Source organism: Triturus cristatus, chromosome 10 (assembly GCF_964204655.1).
Source record: "Triturus cristatus chromosome 10, aTriCri1.1, whole genome shotgun sequence".
NCBI lineage: Eukaryota > Metazoa > Chordata > Amphibia > Caudata > Salamandridae > Triturus > Triturus cristatus.
Window position 1 is genome coordinate 809,551,225 of NC_140593.1, and position 13,605 is coordinate 809,564,829.

A 13,605-nucleotide genomic window follows, 5' to 3' on the forward strand; every position below is an offset into this window, starting at 1 on the left:
CGGGTGTTAGTCCAAACTTCCTCACGAGCGCCACTTTCATGGTGGGATAGTGGGTCTGCTCATCCTGCTCCAGGGCCAATAATGTATCCCTGCCAGCTGGAGGCATGTATTTATACAATCCCCCTCCCCAATATTTCTCTGGAACCCCATGGACTCTTAATGAGATCTCATAGGCCGCTAGCCACTTGGCGATATCATCTCCCGCACTATAGCTGGCTACTATGTCTTTCGGCAAATAGGGTTTGGGTTCCCTGGTGATTTCGCTGCCACCATTAGGAACAGGGTGTGCCCCGACCCGTAGGATCTGGAGATCTATCTCCCTGAGCCTCAACTCGTGAGCCATCCTCCGTTCCTCCTTTTCTTTCTCCAGCTTCGCCAATTCCCATGTGAGCTGTCTTTTCTCCCTCCGGTCAGTGAATTCTGCTTCTAATAAGCCGTTGCTAGAGACACTGCTGCCCTTCCTTAAAGTGTTCCGGGCCCCGCTACTAGATTCCCCACCTCAGGTTGGTACAAACCAGCCCCCTCGCTGTCAGGCTCTCCATCCCTGTCCTCCTTCTCAACCTTACTTTCTCGCCGTGCCTCCCCCCAAGCCCTCAAGCTGGTCTGGAGCTCACCCTTCTTTGCACCTTGGGGACAAAACACCCCCTCTCGCTGACAAAACTCCCTGAGTTGGGCCACAGTATAAGTTTCCACATCCTCCAATACAAACTCCATTTTGCCCACTCAGGATAGAAGACAGTTGCTTACAGAAGCTATGCAGGGGGGTACCTTTTGTAATACCTCCTCCCACCACCAGAAGTAAATTTGGAAAAAACAAAACTCAAAATTAGGAAGTCCGCTTAGAGAAAACTCCCGGTGTAGGCCTATGGACTACCCACAGTTATTGTCGAGTAGACGCAAGCACAGCTCTATCCCACCACTGAACACCAATTTTATGTTGGAAACCGGGCAACCGGGTTAGCAGTCACCAGGTTCCCAGCACAATGGTAGCTTGGCTCGAGCGGTTGGGGTCAGGCACCGTGTGAAGCGTACGTCACACCCTCACAATAACCATGCGTTCATCCGTTCCAAAAACGACACTACACCATAAAAATAATGCAAGTCAAGTTGAAAATATATATGTCTTTATCTTATTTTCTCTTAGTTGCAGGTTTCATAACAGAAATACAATACGCTAGGATTTTCCTTCAAACGAGCAGGTCAAATAAATAATACTACATTGGAATTTCAATAAATAGGTTCAGGTCCTCATTAAGCAAAGAATAAATAGATGTGCAATAAATACAGATGGCAAATAAATACAGTCAGACAATAAATATAGTGCAGGAATAAATTAGTGGATGACAATAAATAAAGCACCACCAATAAATAAGGTAAAACAATCAATGACAGTTACAGTTCAAATAATTTTCATGAGGTCACTTGGTCTTACTTTGCCCATACACAACTTAAGGACACTTGGATGGCAGGGGGGTGTCCCACCTAGATTGGTCAAGGCTGGGGCCTAAGCTGAGGCAGAACAAGAGTCATCTAAAGATCTGGCCCTCCAAACTGCACAACCCTTTATGGAGGTCACTGTACCAGTCTCAGTTCACCCCTGGCACTCCCAGGCTGGTTCTAGCACCCCTTTAGCCCCTAGAATGGTCTTTTAGGGCTCCACGGGGCCTCAGACGCCCCCTCTACCACTTACTGTCCTTTTCAAGATGATCGGCTCCGCTCGGCACCGTGTCGACGCCGTGAGGCAGCTCCGGATCGATGTCGTTGGGCGGCCTCGACTCGATGTCGCTGGGCGGTCTCGACTCGATGTCGCTGGGCGGTCTTGACTCGATGTCGCTGGGCGGCCTCGGCTCGATGTTGCTGGGCGGTCTCGACTCGATGTCGCCTTGCGACGTCGCAGGGACTCGGACTCCCCACTTCCTGGTGTCTCCGGAGTGCGATCTCCACTCCCGACCTCCGGCCCGCTTCACCTCAGTTTCCGGCGACTCCGGTGGGCGGACTTCACTCCCCCGTCGACGCCTCACCTCGACCTCAGGTGACTCCCGACTCGACCTCCGGCGCCTCTCCACGACCTCCGTCGGCGCCCTCACTCGACCTCGGGTGACTCTTTACTCGACCTCCGGTGCCCCTCCACGACCTCCATCGGCGCCCTCACACGACCTCTGGCGGCTCCGGGTACGACGTCTGCTTTCTGTCAGCGCCGCTTCTCTACCTCAGGCCTCAGGTCTCCAGGCTTCTCGACGTCAGGACTCCAGGAGGACACTGCTGAACAGGTCAGGAACTTGCTGTTCTTCTTCTTTAAGGCCTGTTCCAAATATTCAGTTTTTTCAGATGGTTCTTCTGGTCTTGATCCCACACAGGGCTTTAGGCTGGGCTTGGTCAGTAGAGACTAGCATCAAGGGTGGGTTTCTGGACCCCACTCCAAGCACTGGTTTCCACCTCTGCTGCCTTACTCCGACCTCCTTCTAAATCTGTCCTCTCTCTTCTCCAGTCAGTTGCCAACTGCCACTCTGAGATGGCCTCCCAACATTCTAAACTGCCTCCCACTGTCACAGGGTTCTAGAATGTTCCAGGAGGTTCTGGTGATGTCACAGGTGACAATGGGTGGCCACCATTTTGTGTCTCAGGCCCTCAGACAGAAGTTCCAGGGGTAGGGAAAATGGCTCCCTGACCCTGCATCAACACTAAAAAGTCTGGTGGTTCCCAAAAAGGAAAAATTATAACAGGGTTTGAGGCAAAAGTGGGACAAAATAAATAATGATGAGGAGGGACCACCCAAAGGGCTGACAGGTCTAACAGAAACACTAACATACACAAACAGACACACGCACTCACCACTACAGGCCACATGATGGATGTGAAAACAGGTAGAATGGACACTGATCCTGTGATGGAAATGGGACATGCTGGCATGAGCATGTGACCATGGAAGGAAGACAGATGGTGAGATGCGTCGTGGAGACTTTGATAAGTGCAGGTGGGCAGGACAGACCAAGAGAGTCAGTTCTAACTAAAAAGACTCGGATCCCGGGGTGAACATTGTAGTTCGTGCTGGAGACAGCCAGTGGCAAGAGTTGATCGCAGGAGAGGAGCCAGCTGGTAGTCTAACATAGGCTGGGGAATCTGCTTACCTTTGCTGGCTTTACTTACACCAGTGTCTCCAGAAGGATGAACAGTGTGGAGAAACCAGAGACGCCAAGAGCCCCAATAGCAGCTGCTGCAAAGCCCTCTAGCAGCAAAGACCTCTTTAAAGGTGGCGGTGCTGAGTAATGATTATAATGAGTGTGACGAGCTCCATGCCGGGTCACACGGCTCCTGGGAGCTGCCTGCGAGCGCTGGTGCTTTAGAATCGCACGGAAGCGGACGGCGGAGGCGGCATGGCTCCCTTGCTGCTGTCTCGAAGAACTGTGTTATTGCTGGACTGTCTCTCCAGTCTCCAGAGATGAGACCCCTCCTGCGAGCCCTAAAAGCGTCCCGCAGTGCTGACAAAGATATTGGCTGCGCCTGGGGCTCTAACAGCACAGCCTCACACCCTGGTGACTACGTCGCGGCTTTGCAGACAGCTACCGCTGTTGCCGGACTTGAAGCGTTGGTCAGAGCTCCGAGTAGGAGGAAACGGGCACAAAGCGGGAGGAGGGCAGGGTGCGCGAGTGAAGGGGGTTCTCTGCACCACCTGCAGCGGCTCCCCGGCGGGATCTGTGCTGGGTGCTCGAGCAGCCCGACTATGAGAGAAAGTTGCAGCCTGAGCGGCAGCGCCGCACTTCACTGCCGATTTATCGTGGGCACTTTTGTCCTATCCGCACACCTCTGTGTAACGTCTATTCGCCCCGCCTTACTGTGGGCATGACGAGGGAGGGAGGGAAGTAAGGAGCGTGGTTTTACGGCGGTGAGGGTATTGCTGTTGGTAACGTTAACAATTGCACAGAGACAAGGGAAATAAGAGCTGTTGCCGAAATCGCCTCTTTTACAAGCAACATGTTAAGCCACAGTTGTCATAGCAACATGGATTCTTCGGTCACAGGCGTCCAACACTCTTTGCTCTGAAAGGGACCCAGCACCCCCTTCATGTTTTGTAGCCAGTGCTGCTAACGCTTCCAGGACACACAGTTTTCTAATCTGATATGTGCATGGCTTCGCGGGAGACAGATTATTCAGAGGTTGAAGCGCATGAAAATATGGGAACTGTGATCCTGAGTTCTATGGGGCACGGTCGAGGAGTTTCACAGGCAGGGTCAGAGACGAGCCAGAAACGAGCACAACTGGAAGTGCGCGGTAGAGGGGTGGGGGGCAAGAAGTCAAGAACTGGGTGTGTGTGAGGAAGGGGGGCGGAGGAGGGGGAAGAAAGTAGTCTGTGCAGTGAAGGGGCCAGTAGCCATGGAAGGATACAAATGACTGACATGGCTGTCATGGGGAGGGTCAAACAAGCTTAAAACCAATCGGAAGGCAGCATTTATAACCTAAGCCAATGAAGAAGATGGGCCAGAGATTGGGCGGTACTTCTTCAAAGCTTCCACACTATAGTGTATAATGCATGCCTCGCAAAGCGATGGCAGCGCCTTCGCGCTGCAACGCTACGCGAGACCTAAAAAGGGCTCTTTCTGGACTAACAGCTACCTCTTTGCCAAATTTGGTGTAATTCCGTCCAGCAGTTCGGGCTGTATTCATGTTCAAAATCCCTATGGGAAATTGGATCGAAAACACCCTTTTTTTGACCTCCCCTGTTTCTCAGCCTCCGCTTGACAGATCACCACAAAACCTTCCATGCACAACTAGACACAGGAGGTCACTTTGTTTATAAAATGTGGCGTAGACTCATCAAACATTAACAAAGTTATAAGCAAACCAAAAAACGATTTTACTATGGAAACTAGGTCCGAACTATAACTAGCTACTGGTCACCGGTAATAGGTGATAGGTCGCAACTAGGTAGTTATAGATAGGTCTGCTTTTCAATAGAAAAAGCGTTTTTTGGTTGTTAATAACTTTGGCCCCGTTTGATGAATCTTTACAAAACTTTCCCCCCAAAAAAGTTCATTCATCTCAGTTCCTTCCTGGACAGTTTGGGGATGATCTGTCAAGCAAGGGGCGGAGAAAAAAGGGGGCCCCCAAAATGTAAAATCCCCATGCATTTTCCATAGACTTCTTTAGATACAGCGACAGCAAAACCGCTGCATGGAATTACACCAGATTCTGTACCAGACTGTAGACAGTGAAACTCTCATGACAAATACACTATAGAGCAATAAAAAGTATCTACTAAGCACAGTGTACACTCAATGCAAAACTTGTCCAAAGAGCGACTATTCACTGACAGTAACCAAGGTCTGAGGGTGCTACCTGCAGCCTTCATACTGTGGCGAAAACTTTACAGATAGCCTATCTTCTGAAGCAAAACAAGCACATGTGCATAGGTTAGTACCTGGTGCACGCAGTCTTCTATGTTAAGTAGAAATTGTCATACTGACATGATTCTCTCTAATAAATCAAGTTTGCATACAATACTTACTCTGTAGTATGTAGAATCTTTGCCCTGCTGGAAAAAAAAAGTTGTGTAGAACATAATGAACGCAAGTCAACTGTCACCTGCACACAGAGTACCTCTTCAATACAAAGATTTATAATGTGTTCAGTAGGTCTATATACCTATGATGCATTAGAAGCACATATGTTTTGTAAACACATATACCCATTAGCTGGACACAGACTGTGCAAATTTAGGAAGAAAAGTAATATGGTATTTACCCGCCACTATGAGAAATATAAAACAAACTTACACACTCATTGGAGGATTTCATCAGTGATGACATCAGTGCTGTCATAAATGATGTCATAGAGCATATCATGACTGATGTCATGTGAGGACATAAGCAGTGCATGGTAAGGGCTCGAGTTATAGTTAGTGCTGCTGACTGTAACTGGTGAATTTCTGTGTGTTTTTAGTTCAAAACGTTCATGCTGACAAATTCACCGAACTATAATGTTACGTTAACCTTTGTTTTTTTCAGTAAATGTATGTGTATATATTTCCTACTGGCGGTCGCCAGTAGGTAGTATAGTTAGGACTAGTTTCAATAGGAAGAGCGTTTTTTGTTTTGCCAATAACTTTGGTGTTTGACAAATCCTCGCAAATGTTTTAAAACTAATACTGCGCTTACTCCAGCTGCTGTCTTGAAAGTTTTGTGGTGATCCGTCAAGCAGGGGCTGAGAAAAGGGGGTGGTCCTAAAAAAGATATTTCTCCATGTTAATTCCCATAGAGATTTTGGACACGACTACAGCCCGAACCGCTGAACTGAAGTACACCACATTTCGTAGAACGGTAGCTGTTGGTCCAGGAAGTGACCTTTTTGTAAATTGGCGTGAATCCGTTCAGTAGTTTTTGAGAAATTAAAAGTAAAAAAACAATTTGTATATATAGGAAAGCAAAGGCTTTGTAAACCCTTCCGATCTGATGCTGAGATCTATTTGGCTCAACCAGGAAGTGTTGGCAGCCATCTTGGGACTCAGCTGTAGCCGAGTCCCAGAAAAAAATTTTTTAAAAAGAGAAGGGGGCAGGGTAGGAATGCCTGGACCCCTTTGGCCTCTTGAGGGTGTCACACTGGGCCCCCGTAGTGCAAAAAAACCATTCTATTTTGTTTAATTTTTGCCGGGAGCCATGCTGAAAAACAAAGACAAAAAAGTGTGGGCTCCCACACTTCTGTAATCTTTAATCCCCGGGTGGACTATGTCCCAGGATTATGAACAATATGAAGGAGGGGGCACATGGGGCCCACCTCCTAGGGCCACTCCCAGGGCATTTTAAATATGTATATATGTGGGCGGGCTACTGGCCCCGCCCATTCCCCGGGGGCCCCACCTCCCTGGGTCAAAAGAAGTTAAATTAATGCAGGGGTCTTGCACGGACTCCTGCAGCTCCGGAGACTGCAAACTCCCCAGAGCAAAATATATAAAATGCATGCAGGCCCACACAGCCCCCCCCCTCAGTCCCAGGGACTACCACTTCTCCGGGCTGAAATAACTTAATGTAGGGGGTCGTTGCGACTCCTGTCCCTGGGGACCACCACTTTCCCGTGGCAAAGTTTTACAATGGAGGAGGGTGCGTGGCCCCCTTGTGGAGCCATTTATGGCCCTGGGGACCGCTACCAGCTCCTGCTAGCTGGTGCTTACCCTCAGGCTGTAGCTGTTTGCTTTTACTTGATGGGAGCTGACATCACTGATAACATCTCAAATGACATCACTGATTACATCATCCACAGAACCACTGAAACACCCACTCACACCCCATTGAACCGCTCATACACCCATTCATCCCCTCACATACCCATTCACAGACTCATACCAGTACTCACACAACCAATCACTCATCCATAGAGCCACTCACACATGTACTAACTCACCTATACAGCCACTCATGCACCCACTCACTCACCAATACAGCCACTCACACATCCAGTCATACAGACATACGAACACTTACACACCCACTCAATCACCCATACAGAATTTCACACAGCCACTCACTCACACATTGGTCACTTACCCACATACTCACCCATACAGCCACTCACTTTCCCACTAACTCACCAATACAGCTACTCACACACACACTCACTTACCCATACAGCCACTGACAGCCACTCACACCCCCACTCACACCCCCACAGAACCACTTACATACCCTTTCACATATCCATACAACCACTCACACACCTACTTATTCACCCTTACAGCCACTCACACAAACATTTACTCCCATACAGCCACTCACACCTACTCGCTTACCTATACACACACTCAAACAGATACTCAGTCACCCATACAGCCACTCAAACACCCCCTCCCCCTCCCATACAGCCACTCAGTCACCCATACAGCCACTCGCACACCTATGCAGTCACTCACTCACCCATACAGCCACTCACATACCCACTCACTCTCCAGTACAGTCACTGACACAGCCACCCACTCACCCATACAGCTACTCACATACCCACTAACACATCAATACAGCCACTCACACACCCATACAGCCACTCAGACATCCACTCACACACTGATACAGACAGTCACACAGCCACTCAGATCAGATATGTTAGAAATAGTGTGACTTATTACTAGTACAGAAAGAATAGTCATTTAACTTATGCTCTAGCGTAGTATATATCTTTAAGTCTGAGAAACATTTACAAAACACACTCATGGGATGATGTCATCAGTGATGTCATTTGAGATGTCAGCAGTGATGTAACTGAGCATGTCATGAGTGATGTAATGTGTGAGGTCATAAGCAGTGCATTGCAGGGCGTAAGTTATAGTTAGATCAGGTAACTATAACTTCTGAATTTCTATGGTTTTGTACGAGTGAAACCTGAGCCAAACTATAGCGTCCCTGTAACCTTTGTTTTTTTCAGTGAATTTCTAAAGTTTTCTTAATCCTATTTCCTACCTATAACATCCCTTTAACCAGTTTTTTTCAGTGAATTTCCAAGTTTTTTAAAATTCTATTTCCTAACTGTAACCTTTGATAGTGAGTGTCTCGGTGGGTGTGTGAGTGAGTGTGTGAGTGTCTCAGTGGGTGTGTGAGTGGTTGTGTAAGTGTCTGAGTGGGTGCATGAATATCTGAGTGAGTGTCTCAGTGGGTTTGAGAGTGTCTGAGTGGGATCACAAGTGCCTCCATGAGTGTGTGAGTCAGTCTCTGAGTGGGTGCATGAGGCTCTGCATGGGTCTGTGAGTGAATGCATGAGTATCGAAGTGGGTGCATGAGTCTGAGTGGGTCTGTGAGTGGGTATGTGAATCTCTGAGTGGGTCTGTGAGTGGGTGCGTGAGTCTCTGAGTAGGTGCATGAGTCTGAGTGGGCCTGTGAGTGAGTGTGTGAGTCTCTGAGTGGGTCTGTGAGTGGGCGCATGAGCCTAAGTGGGTCTGTGTGGGTGTGTGAGTGACTGTGTGGGTCTGTGGGGGGGGGGTATGTTGGTCTGCGAGTGGGTGTGTGAGGCCAGGCCACATTTGAATGGGAGTGGGGCTGATTTGGGCTCCTGGGGCCCCATCCCCTGGGTCCCACCATGAGTCAGTGGGCCCCTCCTTGGGGCAGATTTTTCCCCCTGGGACCCAAACCCTTGGGTCTCTGCCCTAACTGATTGGGGGGGGGGGGTGTGCACCCTCCTCTCCAGTCCGATTTTATCCCTGGGGACCGCATCCCCAGGGCCCAGCCATATTTGAATGGGGTAGAGGGGCTGCATACCTCCACCCCAATTTCAGCCCAGGTAACCCCATCCCCCAGGGCCTGGTCTTAACTGACCTCCCTTGGCCGATTTCAACCCTGCAAAGCCCATCCTTGGGGCCTGGCCACAATAGAATTGGAAACGGGATCGCATGGTCCTCCTCCCCCATTGCATTAAGGCTGGGCCCTGGGGGATGTAGTCACCGGGCTGAAATCGGCCCCTCCCCCTGCCAATTGCAGCCCTTGGTACCCGATCCCCCAGGACCCAGCCATAATGCAATGGGGGAGTAGGGCCGTGCGACCCCCCTCCCCAGGGTGATTTCAGACCCGGGGACCAGATCATAAACAAATAGGGTAAGGGCTACGCGGCCCCCTCTCCGGGCCTATTTCTGCCCCAGGCACCCAAGGGGCCCGGCAATTTCTTCTGTGTGCCCTTGGCACCCAGTGTACAGCATGGGGACCGCGGGGATAGCCTCAAAACCCCAGCGTTTCCTGCGGGCTTCCCACCTCTTGCGGGAGCCAGTATTGCTGTTGCATGAAGAGAGCTGCTGGAAAGGCAGCTCCCTCTGTGTAGGAGCAATAGTTTAATCTCTTTCCCTGCCCTCATGTCTGCGGGCAGGGAAAGAGATGACACCTCCGCTTCCAGCAGGCGGGAGCACTTTGACAGCTCTCGCACACTGGAATCGGAGTGTTTGCTTTTGCTTGGCGGTTGCTGTCAGCTCAAACCGAGTTCCAAGGTGGCCGCCAATACTTCCTGGTTGAAGTGTTGGCAGCCAATCAGAGCTCTGCAGATCTCTGCACAAGCTTGTCATTATTCGCAAAGACTTCCCGATCGCAGATAAATAAATTTGGATTTCCTTAAATTTCTCAACACCTACTGAACAGATTTACACTAAATAACTGAAAGCATGATCTGCAAACCAAAATCTACCTTTTTGCCTAATTCAGTGTAATTCTGTCCAGCGGTTCGGGCTGTAGTTGTGTCTAAAGCTCCTATGGGAATTATCATTGGAAACACACTTTTTTTTTTACCCCCCCCCCTTTCTCTCTGCCCCCACTTGACGAACCACCCCACAACTTTCCATGTGCAACACGAACCACTGACACACTTTTTTGGAAAAGTTTGTGAAGATTAAAAAAATGCTTTTCCTTTGGAAGCATGGTCCAGACTATAACTACCTACTGGCAGCCACCAGTAGGTTATTTATTTATATATACATATCTATCTATCTATCTATCTATCTATCTATCTATCTATCTATCTATCTATCTATCTATCTATCTATCTATCTATCTATCTATCTATCTATCTATCTATCTATCTATCTATCTATCTATCTATCTATCTATCTATCTATCTATCTATCTATCTATCTATCTATCTATCTATCTATCTATCTATCTATCTATCTATCTATCTATCTATCTATCTATCTCAACATACCTGGTCTTAAATCACCTAGAGTAACATAGGTTTGAATAATGTCGAATAAAATAGAGAAGATCTACATAACATAGTATAACCTAGAATATAATAGCCTAAAACACAGCAGAATATAATAATATAGATGGGATAAAGTAACCCCTGTCACACATTATAAGAAAATAGCAAATCACCAAGAAGTTCCATGACCATATGAAGAAACGAGGCTGAAGGCTGAGTTTCTTTATAAGGTAATAGAACTCTAGCTTCAAATGACAATACAAGGTGGGCTATCCCAACCACCGAAGCTGGAACTTGTTGTCCCTTGTAATACCACTCAACTGCTCTGTGCCCCCTATAGAGATGTGAAAACAACAAAGGGCTCTGTGTGTATCATCATTAAATCTTGCATTATAATATAGATAACAATGCCAGAACTGTAAATGAAGGAAGAACGGCAAAAGTTGTTTGTAGGCGCTAACTAGACCCAAATCTCACCAGCGCCAACCCACAGCAATTCAGGTCTATAATGGTCATGCCATGAGCCTGTCAACTTGACGAACGAAATCTCTTGGTGTACCGTGGCTTGCCCTATTAGTTTGTCACAGATTGAGTGGTGGCATGTGTCACCACTTAAATTGCATGGGAAGAGATCAAATCTTGTATATTGGTCTCCTGGCACCTGGAAACTATTTCTCTGCTCCATGCTCCTTCACACTACCTGTAAAGGAACACTACATCGTGGAGTTCACACTGGGTTGTTGGTGTAGACTACAGCATCTGACTGGTATAAATGTCACTAAACTCGCCCGATTGCATCGTTGACCAATAATTGTTTCATCTAGGCCAATACCCACCTAATGCTTGCATGCCTGGTCTTCTTCTAGCACATTCGTTTTAAAAGACCTTTATGTCCTAAATACCAGTACTCATAAAAGGAAAAATGCAACAAAATTTGTAGAGCATGCCTTTACCTCCAGGGGGTGTCTAGTACTAATCAAAGACAGGAAAAAGATTGACATAAAGGACAAATAAAACTACAATGTAGAGAGATACGTTTCAGTCATTTGTGGAGAGCTAGGAAGTTATTTTGCATATGAAAAGGAAGAGGGTGCGAGTTCCAGTGCCTAGGGCCAATATAGGAAAAAGCACGTCCACCGCAAGTGGAAGATGGAACCTGGGAGCCACCAAAAGATGAGAAGAGGCAGCGCTGAGAGGATGAGTGGGGTGATACGGTCGAATTCTCTTTTGAAGTTGTCTGGGACTGCAGCCATAAAAGGCATGGGGACAAAGGCAGAGTGCATGTTTGCCAATAGGTAGCGAGTGAAGTTTAGTCAGTACCTGAGAGGTAGAACAGTGGCAGAGCAGATAGAAGATTAGACGAACAGCAGTGTTTTGGGCTATTTGCAATTGAAAAATGTCCAAGGATAAATTAAAGGCCCCTTATTACTTAGTAAGACATGACAAGCATCTATAATGACCCTCCCCCGGATCAAATTGTTTGTCAAGAGCTCGTTTAGGTTAATGTTCGATGCTTACAATACCCCACTGTGGAATGGTCTGAAGCTGTCGTTATAACAATAGAATACCACAAATTACAGTCTACTGGAATAGGTTAAATGATGTCTCTTTCAGTTTTAGAGCTTAAAATGCAATTTTACATTGTACATTAGTTTGATGCTGCAATGTTGAAACTGCAGTGTATGACGCTTGCTGTCACAGGCAATTGCTAGCACAGATGTCACCTTTTGGGCACAATAACACACAATATTTGGCCATGTCATCACCCCTCCATTGAATGCCCAGCACTGCTGAACGGGTATAGAATTGTACAACTTAGTTTGTGAGAAATTGCAAATAGTATAAAGTCTGCTGTCCTCGTGTCAGTGTACATCAGAACTACCAACAAGATTATGCTCCCCAAATAGCGATGTAAATTGACTGAACCGATACCAATGGACTATGGAAGGCACTGTTGATGTCATGAGCAAAGCAAACCCCGGGTAAGCAGTACGTGTGTTAAACCTAAAACTGAACTTTAGTATCATTACATTTATCTCTGCCTTCTCTCCCTCTTTTTCCAACTTCATTGGTCTTTCTGTGAGAGTAGAGATCTCCCAATTATGTTGTTCAGTATCTTTTTTTGTTATTATTATTGATGCGTCTGCCTATATTTCTTAATGAAATAGCGATGCATAGGGATTTCTTTACTTTGCTTTAACCTTTAATAAGCTCTTTGTAAATTAAACTGGCTTAGATCAGAGTTGAATAATATTTCATGGAATAGCATAGGAAGGAATAACATAACATGACAGTGAACAACATTTATTAGATCATTTATTGACATCTCTGACTAGGCAAATAAAATATAGAGTAAGTAACAACATGAGGTAGCACGCCACAATAATGCATCAAAACGCAAAGCAACACAATGGCCTGAACTCCAATAAAATGGATGTTGGTATATCGTAGTTTTTATTCGACACTGGCAGGTTCTAAAAAGGCAATGCGATCATAACATTTCTTAGCTTTCCTTTTAAAGTCAAACGAGTGCAAAAAGATTGAGCACCACAGAATCACATTTCTTACAGTGACAAAACAAATTTTGTCCAGAATTGTCAAGATGGCACTCAGACTTTTTCTTACGAAGATTCAACTTTGTAGTCTTCTGTGCCACCCTATTGAAAGTCAATTAGAATCATTTCCTGGTTAAACCCCCACTTTCCCCTACGCTCCACCAAAACTATTGGCCTACATACCAGTGCTTGAGAGCTGTGGTTGTAGACAGGAGCCCACTCTATTAATCCTTTCCCATATAAGGACAATATCTTAGATCTGGGGCATTTTATGGGACATTTTGCAAGATTGTTGTTCTACGTCTGATTTCTGCATTAGAATCCATTTATACACTTTCATTTTTTTTTAAACTCTGCTCAGCTGTCCAGGTTACAATATTCCCAGTCTTTACAC

At 46.8% G+C, this 13,605-nt stretch overlaps 1 protein-coding gene across 1 annotated transcript in view; it reads left to right on the forward strand.

Annotated features, from left to right (window-relative positions):
- DNAAF8 (dynein axonemal assembly factor 8) overlaps window positions 1–13,605 on the forward strand; it is an 816,395-nt gene that overhangs the window by 37,033 nt on the left and 765,757 nt on the right. The gene's annotated exons all lie outside the window — the stretch shown is intronic.